We start from the raw sequence: 12,611 nt of genomic DNA on the forward strand, positions 1-12,611 counted from the left end.
AAAAAACCCGCTGGCAGGGCAGCATGAAATTCAGGCTATTGTGTTCCATGGTATTCTCATTCATGTCTAAAAGACGTGCTGGTTAGGTGCATTGGCCATGCTAAATTCTCCCTCAGTGTACCCAACAGGCGCCGGAGTGTGGCGACTTGGCGCTTTTCACAATAACTTCATTGCAGTGTTAATGTAAGCCTACTTGTGACACTAATAAATAAACCTTAAAACCTTAAGAAAGGCATTAATTTATTTAGTGCCTTTCAAGATCTCAGGACGTCGCAAAGTGCTTTAAAGTCAATGGAATACTTTTAAAGTCACTGTTATAATGTTGTATCTCTATTTACCCAATGACCTTCCATTCCCTTTCCAATAAATCATTTTATTAATTATTTATTTGGTTATTATTGTCACATATAGGCTTACATTAACACTGCAATGAAGTTACTGTGAAAATTATTATCAAACTCTTTTTGAAGGAGTGGATGAAACAGCTTTACCTGCTTTTTGGTGGGAGTCTATTCCACATATCCACCACCTTGCAGGGGGAAAGGTTTCCTGTCTGCACCTTGCTGAAGTGTTGGTTTGCCCTTTGTCTTCTGGTGGCACTTAACCTCTTGGTTGTTCCTGCTTTTCTGATGCATATATATTTGTTTACATTGATAGCGTTTTCTGTTTTTAATTTAAGATATCTAAAATTTGCAATGTTTCTTTCCTATCTTAACTCGTAGTAATGACCCATTTAAGGTATTCCACTTGATTCATGAGGCATAATCTACAACTTTGAAATCTGTGATGATTGCTCCATGTGGCATCTGCAAACTAACTAATTGGTAGTGTCCTGTATAAGTATTATCTCCACCAGACGTGTTTGGTTAACTGGTTTGTAATTTTCAAATTCATTCTTCATGCCTTTTCTGACTATTTCTAACTGGTCAAGGCAGTGCCATGGAGAATATACCAAGGAACTATCATTCCCTTTGCTCTTGTTTAATTCAAAGAAGGTAGAATGCCTGGATATGTTCCTTTTGCTTGCAGAGGACAGGACCCTGTGACTGAACAGATGAAGCTTCGGGCGAGTGTGAGAGATTACAAGCCTGATTGATAATCAGCATGGTGTCACAGTGGAGAGCAATGCTGTCTCACAACGCACTGTCCATGTGGAACATGTACATTCTCCCCTTGTCTGCGTGGGTTCCTCCGGGTGCTCCAGTTTCCACCCACACTCCAAAGATTGCAGGTTATTGACCATGCTAAAATGGCCCCTTAGTGTCAGGGGGATGAGCAGGTTAAATACATGGTGTTATGGGGATAGGACCTGGGCAGGCTTGATGGGCTGAATGGCCTCATAGAGTTATAGAGGTTTACAGCATGGAAACAGGCCCTTTGGCCCACATTGCCCATGCCGCCCAGTTTTTACCACTAAGCTAGTCCCAATTGCCCAATTTGGCCCATATCCCTCTATATCATTCTTACCCATGTAACTGTCTAAATGTTTTTTAAAAGACAAAATTGTGCCCGCCTCTACTACTAACTCTGGCGGCTCATTCACCCTCACTTACCACCCTCTGTGTGAAAAAACTGCCCCTATGGACTGTTTTGTACCCTTTTTAGACTCCCCTACCCGACAGGAAGGGAACACTCCAGCAGTCAAGGGCATTCAGCCTCCGATCTTCAGGTGAGCGTTCTCCAAGGCGGCTTTCAAGACACATGACAATGCAGAATCGCCGAGCAGAAACTGATAGCCAAGTTCTGCACGCATGAGGACGGCCTCAACCAGGATCTTGAGTTCATGTCACACTACATGTAACCCCCACCATTTGGCCTGGGCTTGCAAAATCCTACTAACTGTCCTGGCTTGAGACAATTCACACCTATTTAACCTGTCATTATCCCTCTCTCCACTCACATTGTCTGTCCCTGTAAAGACTTGGTCACCTGTTAACACTCGCATTCCAACCATTATCTTGCAATTGAGTCTTTGTCTATATGTGCAGTGTTTGTGAACCCAACTCTCCACTCACCTGATGAAGGAGCAACGCTCCGAAGGCTCATGATATCAAATAAACCTCTTGGACATTAACCTGGTGTTGTGAGACTTCTTACTGTTCAAAATCTCTCTGCTAGGGGACCCGCAATTTCCCTAGCCTTCATCAGGCCCCAGGGATTTATCTACCTTGATGTGCTTTAAGACTTCCAGCACCTCTTTCTCTGTAATATGTACACTCCTCATGAAATCACTATTTACTTCCCTAACATCCATGCCTTTTTCAATGGTAAATACCGATGAGAAATATTCATTTAGGAACCCACCCATCTCTTGTGGATCTGCACATAGATGATCCTTAAGGGGCCCTACTTTCTCCCTAGTTACCCTTTTGCCCATTATTTATTTGTAGCAGCTCTTTGGATTCTCCTTCTGTACTGTAGGGATTCTATGAAATTCTATGAAATAATCTTAAATTGGTTGTTAGCATCATTCTTAACACACTCGGTATTGTTCAGCAAGTGCTGTCCAATCGTAGAATCACATCTAATAGTCCAATCACAGAATCACATCTAATATTAGACTGTGTGGAGTTTGCACATTCTCCTCGTGTCTGCGTGGGTTTCCTCCGGGTGCTCTGGTTTCCTCCCACAGTCCAAAGATGTGCGGGTTAGGTTGATTGGCCATGCTAAAATTGCCCCTCAGTGTCCTGGGATGCGTAGATTAGAGGGATTAGCAGGTAAAATATGTAGGGATATGGGGGTAGGGCCTGGGTGGGATTGTGGTCGGTGCAGACTCGATGGGCCGAATGGCCTCTTTCTGTACTGTAGGTTTTCTATGATTTCTATGATTACAGTCTGGGTTTTGTGAGCACTGGTTAGTTGAGTACAGCCAGTACTCTGCCTTTTGCGGAAAGCCAGAGCAACGTGCCATTTGATATGATATGAGGCAGCAGTGCTAACCACTGTGCCCCCATGCCGCCCCAAGGGCAATAAATGCTTGGAGTAGATCGGCCAGTGCAGAGGGTGGGCAAAGTATTGCCATGAAACTCAGGGGAGTGGTATAGTAATTAGACACAAAATACAATGGAACATCAAGAACAAAAGTTGTGAAAGATATATTTAGGGATAGATCAGATGGATTAAGTGCATTCTCCCACATTTCAAAACCTTCTCCACTGGTCACACTTGATTTATTTATTAAAAATTATTTTAAGTACTATTTCTGCTTTGCGGTTCATGATGTCATCTGGACCCCTTGATTACATTTCCTTGCTGTTACATCCTTTTATTCATTTCTGTCAACATTAAACTCACCTGTGAATCATGTTGAAGTGCTATTTTGCAGCAAAGGCATGACACTAGCCTTTCACAGTCTCTCAGCCTTGCTTTTAACTGTCGTCACTATTGTTTTCGCTTTATTGAAATTATAGTGCATATTATAAAAAATTATAGCTGGTGGCAAGTGAGCAATTTACTCTTGGTTTAGATGTCATCCAAGCACGCCTCGAGCAAATTACAGACTTATTAAAGTCTCAACCATCCATAAATCTATTTATCTTCTGTTTTACGAAAGAGCGGTTTAAATTGCTTTTCTTCAACCATTAATCTGTGTTTCAGTCTTTGACATACAGGTACCTTGGAGAGCAGACGACTTTAGTTTCATTGTCCTACACTGCTATTTTCTTCCTGTGCACATCATGCTCTGGTTCAAGGATTGAACTTAGAGCCAGGTCTCTGTCAGTGCGACTGGAGTCGAGTGCTGGTGCATGCACTGTACAAATCAGACCTGGCTTGCTCTCTGATTTTTCCTTTCTCCCATGGGCAGCATGGTGGCACAGTGGTTAGCACTGCTACCTCACAGCACAAGGGACCCGGGTTCGATTCCCGGCTTGGGTCACTTCTCTGTGCGGAGTCTGCATGTTCTCTCCGTGTCTGCGTGGGCTTCCCCTGGGTGGCCTGGTTTCCTCCCACAGTCCAAAAGATATGCTGGTTAGGTGCATTGGCCATGCTAAATTCTCCTTCAGTGTACCTGAACAGTTACCGGAGTGTGGTGACTAGGGCATTTTCACAGTAATTTCATTGCTGTGTTAATGGAAGCCTATTTGTGACACTAATAAATAAACTTTAAAGAGATCTGGAGGAAGGAGGGTGAACTCCAGGAATGCTGATGGCATGACTAAGGCCAAAATCGTTCAGCTCCGCCTGCTGCAGAAATCCTCACAGGCTGGATGGAAAATTTGACGGACAAGCAAAAGGTCCATTGACCTGATGCAGGAATTCCTGGTCCTGAGGTCTGCGGGACTGGAAAATCCCACCCTAAGTTTGTGAAGTGATGCTCAGAGAATCATCTGCAAGGAGCTATATGCTACCCCTCTATGGGTGGGCTACAGTATTCAGAAAAATGCTTTGTGGGGAGGGTAAGTGCATAAGTCAACATGTGCTGTATTTCGCAATGGTGGAGGTGGTCCGTCATTGGCCCTGCCAACAGGGTTTCCTGCTTTATGCACCCTCCCTCCCACCGCCGGGAAACCCGTGGCAGATTTTTGCCTCACCTTCCACAAGACCGGAAGTTCCTGCTGGCGGGAATGGCTGGAAAATCCAGCCTTAGAGTATAATTGTGGAAACCTTCATCAGTTCCAAGCTTACGGGGTCATGGGAATAAGGCAGCGAAGTGGGACCAGGTGGAATGTTCTTTCAGAGCACAGTGCAGACTTGATGGGCCGAATGGCCTCCTTCTGCGCTGTAAAGGTTCTGTGATTGGTGTAGTCCCAGTAGTCTCTGGGCTGTTTATATGATATCACTTTCATCCTCTGTTTATCCATTATCCTTTCATTACTATTTATTTTTATCAGGAGCTTCTATGCCTTCTGCCAGTACAAATGCATTAAACTATTTTCTTTGCAGCAACTTTTTAACTGTGGAAGTGTAAAAAATGTCAATTAGCGAGTGGAAATGAGTCAATTGACATATGCAACTGAGCAATCAAGGGCAGAAGTTGATGACAGTGGCTGCAAACTTCTAATTTAAAAGCTGTTTTATATTGCAAATTCTGTCATGTGTTAAATTAATTTTGAATGTATCTCTTGTTCTTTATGTCCATAAATGATTAACCATGGGTATAAAGGGAATAATATCAAATGCTGACAATACTAGATTAGCAATGGTGGTAAACTGTGCAAGAGTGTCGGAGATTGCAGGAGATTGATTATTTGGGGCATTGTGTAGATAAATATCAAATTCTGCTCAAAGAAGATAAATATAACAACACATCGGAGAATTAGGAAATTTATTTTAAGTGATAGCATTTTTACTGGAATCCAGGAACAGAGAGATCTGTAAGTGCAGATACAATTAAAAGCAAAATTGCAGTTGGAAAATCCATAAGGGAAAATGGGATTTGGAGTGATGGGGCATTGAATATAAAACGCAGGAAGTGATGATGAATCTGTGCTCGATATTTGTTATTCCACACTTGGAGTACTGATGCAATTATGGCCAATGCATTACAGAAACAATTGTAATCTTAGAAAGGATTGCTTTGGATGATGCCAGGGATGGGACCATTACAATTATAGTAAGAACCATGAAAAGCTGGATTTGCATTCACTAATTTTTAAAAAAGGGTTAAGCAGAGTGGTTGGGGGCGGAGAGGGTGGGGGTGGCTGGGGTGGGGTATTGAGGGGGGAGCATCTAATTGAAAACCAGATAAATGGGAAAATGTTTGCCTGCTGCATTAATTTAGGATTGGTACCAGAAAAATAAAGGAAAGGAATGTTTACGTGTAAAAGATTATTCAGATAGCGAGTACATTAATTACGTGTAGCTACAGAAGTGTATCCTCGAGACAATTAATTGAAGAAGAAAAACATTAAGCAGATGGGAAAGAATAGGAAAATGGGATAATGTATAATGATGCATAGCTCGTATCTGAATAGGGACAATGGGAAAAATGACCTCCTTCTGCACTTCCTTATCGATGATATTGCTTTAAGTATGACTGCAGTAATGAATCCTGGCCCAGATGTTTGTGGAGTTGGGTGAACTCTAGAGGTATTTGAAGCTGGGGGGAAGGGGGAGGCAGGATCCAATTCTGGGCTTTCTGCCCTCATTCCCAGTGCTGGTAATTTTTATCACTGGGGGATAAAATTGCGGGTCGGGAACCAGCATTCTTAACCTGGGCAGCTCCATTGGGCGGCACGGTGGCACAGTGGTGAGCACTGCTGCCTCACAGCGCCAGGGACTCGAGTGCAATTCCTGGCTTGGGTCACTGTCTGTGCGGAGTCTGCACGTTCTCCCCGTGTCTGCGTGTGTTTCCTCCGGATGCTTTTTGTCCTCTTGAAGGCAAAATGGTGCTGTAGAAATACACATTCATTCATTTGTCATAGTAACTGTGTTCAGTTACATTGGAATATATAGGGGCAAAATTGGGTTCAGTAGTGTCCACATTTTTGGGTGAAATGAGGTTCCTTTTGGTACCAAAAAGCTGTCCAACATGGGCACATTTAATAGGAATCTTGCCAGGCGCCATATTAGTAAACATGATAGTGAGCATGCACTTAATATGTACTTGAGATCTGCAGAGCAAATCACGATGTGATTGATGACTGATCAAGGCCTTCAGGAGGACCATGTTTCAATCACCATCCCTGGGCATGTGCTTGCTCCACAGGTAGGACAGACCCAGCAGGGGTGGCAACACTGGGATATAGTCGGGAGGGAGAAGCCCTGCGAATCCTCAACATCGACACTAAGAGTGGGAAGGGCACAGCATATACTCTGCGTGGGGAACTTCAATGTCAGTCGCCAAGAGTGGCTGGGTAGCACCTTGACTGACTGAGCTGGCCGATACCTAAAGGGCATAGACTGGGTCTGTGACAGGTGGCGAGGGAAGCAACAAGACGGAAAAACACACATGACTTCATTCTCACCAACCTAACTGCTGAAGATACATTGGTCCATGACAGAATCAGTAGGAGTGACCACCACCCAGTCCTGGTGGAGACAAAATCAAATATTCACATTGAAGATACTCTCCGTCATGTTGTGTGGCACTACCACTGTACTAAATGGGATAGACTTCGAACAGATCCAGCAACTCAAGACTGGGCAACCTTGAGGTGCTGTGGTCATCAGCGGCACCATAATCATATCATCCACTCACTCTCTGTAACCTCATCGCCTGGTATATCCCCCACTCTATCATTACCACCAAATCAGGGGATCAACCCTAGCTCAATGAAAAGTGCAGAAGTGCATGCAAAGACCAACACCAGGTATACCTAAAAATGTGAAGCTACAACATTGGAATACTTGCATGCCAAGGAACATAAGCAGCAGGCAATAGACATGCAGCTGGTGTGTAATCACAGGTAGTGCATTATGCACTTCTCTGCCCAGTATCCTGTATATATCGCTGAACACTGCAGGCATAAAGAACATGTACACACATTGTGCCTGTTTTGATTAAACAATATATGTGATAGTCATTTGCTGGTTCATTCCTCAGAACAATGCCTTGACCAATCAGAGTCAAGCTGCCTCGTTTAATTTTCAAACAATGTCTGGCAGTTAACTGTCGGCCATGATCACCGAGTGCATTCTCCATGGCAATGCCTCTACCAATCAGAGTCCACTTGCTAGCCAATCAGCACTCTTTCCTCATACCATATAATGTTGTTGTTTCCCCTGACATTGGTGTTCTTGTGATTGTCCTGATCAGTGCAAGATGAAAAGCTTCAACAAAATGTCTCTGTTCAGCAATACTCAGTTTCTGTGCTACCAAACGACTGTATTCATTCTGCAGCGGTTTTCATTTTCAGCTTTATTCTAGTCACCACAATGATCTCAAGGATGGCTACAGGTTAACAAGAACTATCCACTGATAGCGTGGCAATTGACTCCAGTTCAAAGCCCATGAAGATGTGCAGCATGCACTCAATGAGAGCTATGCTGTCACACTGAATGTGATAGAACAGACCATTGTCCTCCTGAGGAACATTGCCATTGAATGATCCTCTCTGGAGGATCCTGCTCTATTCAGCTGAGTGGGTCTCAGCATTCATGGTGGTCTGCTGGGCAATCTTGCCATTCTGCACGAACAGCACCATCTATCACAGGAGAAGCTCAGGGAGCAAGAGGAGGGAGAAGAGGGGAAACAACAGGGGAGGCTGCAACCTCAAGAGCCATTATATGACCAGACTGTCCATGAACTATTAATTCAGGTGGGAAACCAGTAATCTCAATCCATTTACCAGCAGTTTAACAATTCTTACCTTCCCTCCATCATTGGCTATCACATTGTCCTCTTGGCGACAAGATACAAATAAAAACCAATAGAGAAAACACTGCTGCTTCACAGCTCCAGAATCCCAGGTTCGATTCCCGGCTCGGGTCACTGTCTGTGTGGAGTTTGCACATTCTCCTCGTGTCTGCGTGGGTTTCCTCCGGGTGCTCCGGTTTCCTCCCACAGTCCAAAGATGTGCGGGTTAGGTTGATTGGCCAGGTTAAAAATTGCCCCTTAGAGTCCTGGGATGCGTAGATTAGAGGGATTAGCGGGTAAATATGTGGGGGTAGGGCCTGGGTGGGATTGTGGTTGGTGCAGACTCGATGGGCCGAATGGCCTCCTTCTACACTGTAGGGTTTCTATGATTTCTATGATATATTAATCAAAATGTATAAATTAACTCATGCCATTTTGTATACTAAATTTAACCAATCGTAGTTGTGCAGTCACTTAACCTGTCTTTCCTGTGCCTTTGCTTGTCCTAGGCTGCACCCTCCATGGCTGCAGCACAGTTGGTGGAAGACTGCTGACATTCACCGAGGGAGACTACAGATGACCTTCAAGAATCACTTCAAGCTGCTCTTGGATTAGGAGCCGAGAACCATCTCAGTGTGGGTGGCAGCAGTCTGGGGGTGTCAGCTGGCTGTCAGGTAATAACCAGGGCACTGGCAAAGCGGTTGAGGTGGGAGAACAAATGCTGTCACCCTGAGAATGCTGAATGGAACCCCTGCCCCTCCCTGGGCCAGTGCCTCAGTCATCTGAGTAATATCTTGCACAGATTGGTGGACATCTGATTTAGGGAAAGTGATGGAATAATGATATTGTCACTGGACTTGTAATCCAGAGGCTTCGGCTCTTTGGGACTTGGGTTCAAATCCCACCACAGGAACTGTGGAATTTAAATTCAATTAATTAAAATAAGACTGGAATTAAAATTAAGTAATGGTGACCATGAAACAATCATCGGTTGTTTGAAAAACCTAATGCCCATGAGGGAAGGAAACCTGCCATTCATATCTCGTCTGATCTGCATGTGACTCCAGAGCCACAGGAGTGTGGTTGACTCTTAACTGCCCTCTGATGTGGCCTGGTGAGCCAAACAGTTCAAGGGCAATTAAGGCTGGGCAGTAAATGCTAGACTTGCCAGCAGTGCCCACATCCCACGAAAGAATAAATTTTTAAAATCCTGCAGTCCCTTTGAATGCTATTATTCAGAGCCATAATGGCAGCGGTCTTGACCTGCACCACTGCACTCATTTGGTTGCTACTGCTTGCGTCCCAATAGAAGCAGAGACATTGGCTATCAGGTGCTGCATCATAGGTGGCTCCACAAGTATGCCAATGGAGCTGATCACCACTTGCATGCTGGAATGAATGGCTTCCATGCTCCTTGACATCTAATGCAGGCTTTTGGTATCTTTCCCAATGCCCAAAGCATTATTGTGTATACTTCCATCAGCCTGGCCTATTGAAGTCCCCATCTGAATCTTCTGCAGCAGGGCTTGTGCGACCTAACCCTCTGGTGAGCTTCCTGAAAGAGAAGGAAGTACGTCAATGAATGTCACACAGCCTGTTTGGATGTTGTAACTGTCATGGCTGAATAACTGGATTGTGCGCAAGGGGTGTGACTTGAAACAGCGCAAAGTGTATGAGGTGAAGCGAAGCATTCAAATGTTGGGTGTGAGTCATGATTGATAGAGATTGTTGGTAGGTGAGTAACCGGGCTGTGATGAATTGCATAGAGGCTCAGAATAGTTTGCAGTTGGCAGCATATGGCATTTGAAGATGCATTCACTTACCTTGACCACTCATGTGAAGTCATTGAGCTTCTTCTGGCATTACATCCAAGTCTTCAGAGCTAAGCTTATACTATTGATCTCTGTTCGCACTGCCGCTTTATTTTGTGGCTGGAGGGCTTTACAGTTATGCTGAGGTTACAGCACGAATCTCAATATTGCTACCTCTTCAGCATCTGCAAACCTGAGTGTGCACTTTCCCCTATCGTCAGCCGTTCTTCACTTTTCAGGTCAACTTCAGTTGGAGCAAGAATCGCAACACCTGCTCCACCCATTTTACAAAGTCTCACAACTCCAGGTTAAAGTCCAACAGGTTTATTTGGTATCACAAGCTTCCAGAGCACTGCTCCTTCATCGTGTGAGTGGTTATGCACTGTGGAAGGAAGCCACTCATCTGCGGAAGGAGCAGTGCTCCGAAAGCTCGTGATTCCAAATAAACCTTTTGGACTATAACCTGGTGTTGTGAGACTTCTTCTTGTGCCCACCCCAGTCCAACGCTGGCATGTCCACATCATGGCCATCCATTTTGGACATTACGGGTGCAGTTTTCCTGGCCTGCTGCACTGATCAGGGAGCATAGCAGACTGGAAAATGTCTGTCGGTGGCAAAAAACTGGAATCATGACCGGGGTCCAGCTGGTCGTGATCTTCCCGAGCCATTATTTTCAACGTAATCAGGCTCATGCCGGGGGACAGTGCAAGGCTGATTACAATATGCAAATACTGACTTGCATCGCTTTAGCAAGTCTGGGACGGTATCTTGCCAATGCTCCTGACCTCGCAGTCCACACCAGGAGGGATCATGTATGTTCCCCCCCCCGCCCCACCGGCGTAAATCCCCTGAGGGCCTCCGTGCTGCGCAGAGCATTGGAAATTTATTTAACTAAGCTCACCCAAAAAAAAGGGCGGCACGGTAGCACAGTGGTTAGCACTGCTGCTTCACAGCTCCAGGGACCTGGGTTCGATTCCCGGCTTGGGTCACTGTCTGTGTGGAGTTTGCACATTCTCCTCGTGTCTGCGTGGGTTTCCTCCGGGTGCTCCAGTTTCCTCCCACAGTCCAAAGATGTGCAGGTTAGGTTGATTGGCCATGCTAAAAATTGCCTTTAGTGTCCTGAGATGCATAGGTTAGAGGGATTAGTTGGGTAAATATGTAGGGATATGGGAGTAGGGCCTGGGTGGGATTGTGGTCGGTGCAGACTCGATCGGGCCGAATGGCCTCTTTCTGTGCTGTAGGGTTTCTATGATTTCTAACAGGCAGGAAATCCTCCCATTTCCCGCCCATTGGGGGGGGGGGGGGAAATCATGCCCTACCTCTTGAGGCTAGTGCTAGTTATTGGGCGCCTCTGTTGATGATTGCAGCCAATGGCTGACTATAACCAGTTGGCCTGCTCCCTCCATTACACTGAACAAGTGTGGGCTAATCACACATCACAACCCCATGGCTCTTTTTGGGTTCTCCAATTTAACTCCCATAATGTTTAACATGACAGCGAACGGGAGAAATGTGAAGAATGCTGTAGTCATCTGGTAGCAATGAAAATGGCAGAACACCCAAAATTCCAAAAACACACCCCCTGCAGTTTTTCCTTTAATGTAGGGTTTTGTAATTGCCCTTGAAGTATTTTTAAAAAAATCATCTTCACCAAACGATTCACAATTAATTGTGTAGCTCATTAATAAAATAAATAAATGAAAGCAATCACCACCCAGTTACTCTTTGTACTTTGGGGCATTTAAATATATTTCACTTAATATACTGAAATTTGTCTTACCTAGCTTCACAATGTATCATTGAATTAAAACTAGTCAGTGAAAAATTGTAATAAATTTCGCGTCTCCGGAGTCCCTCCAGTTTGCATATTTAGTTGACTAATCTAATCCCTCCTGCTGCTTTGGGTTCTCACTTTTAAATACCGAGCATCCCATTCATTTGTATTTGAGGAAAAAAAATTATATCTATTTTTTCAAACAAAAAATTGAAAGCATTTAATAAACATTCCTGACAGATATTGGTTACCCAGACTTGACCCAGTTTATAGAATTACTTTATTAGCCTAATCTCCTTGGTCCTGTATTAGATAATATATTACAAACGGCATTCTTCTGAGTTTCTCCTCCCAGTCACAATCAGCACTAATAAAAATATGGTGTATTGCCCCATGGTTTTAATAAGCCATTCTTTATTTGCAATCTATTATGGCTGTGTAAGGGAATATTGCACATCTGCACAGTGGTAAAATGCTGCACTTACAATATGATTCATAGTTATAAATCATACACAATCAAGCTCAATAAAACTTTAATAAGCTAACACAGCATCTCGGGCTATTTGTATTTTCGCATGCTGTGTAATGGTCTGACATAATTTCTTTTGTTACTTTTTATTGATAATTTGCATTGATTACCTCCTGCAATGTATGCTCCTCTCATTAAGATGTATCATCTATGAAGTAAAATTCAGAATAATTGAAATAAAAAGACTTTCCGAGATGTACAGAATGTGTCGCAAAATATATTGCGCCAGATGAGATAATTCCCCTTGCCGACTTGTCT

Source organism: Mustelus asterias, chromosome 3, assembly GCF_964213995.1.
Source record: "Mustelus asterias chromosome 3, sMusAst1.hap1.1, whole genome shotgun sequence".
Taxonomy (NCBI): Eukaryota; Metazoa; Chordata; class Chondrichthyes; order Carcharhiniformes; family Triakidae; genus Mustelus; species Mustelus asterias.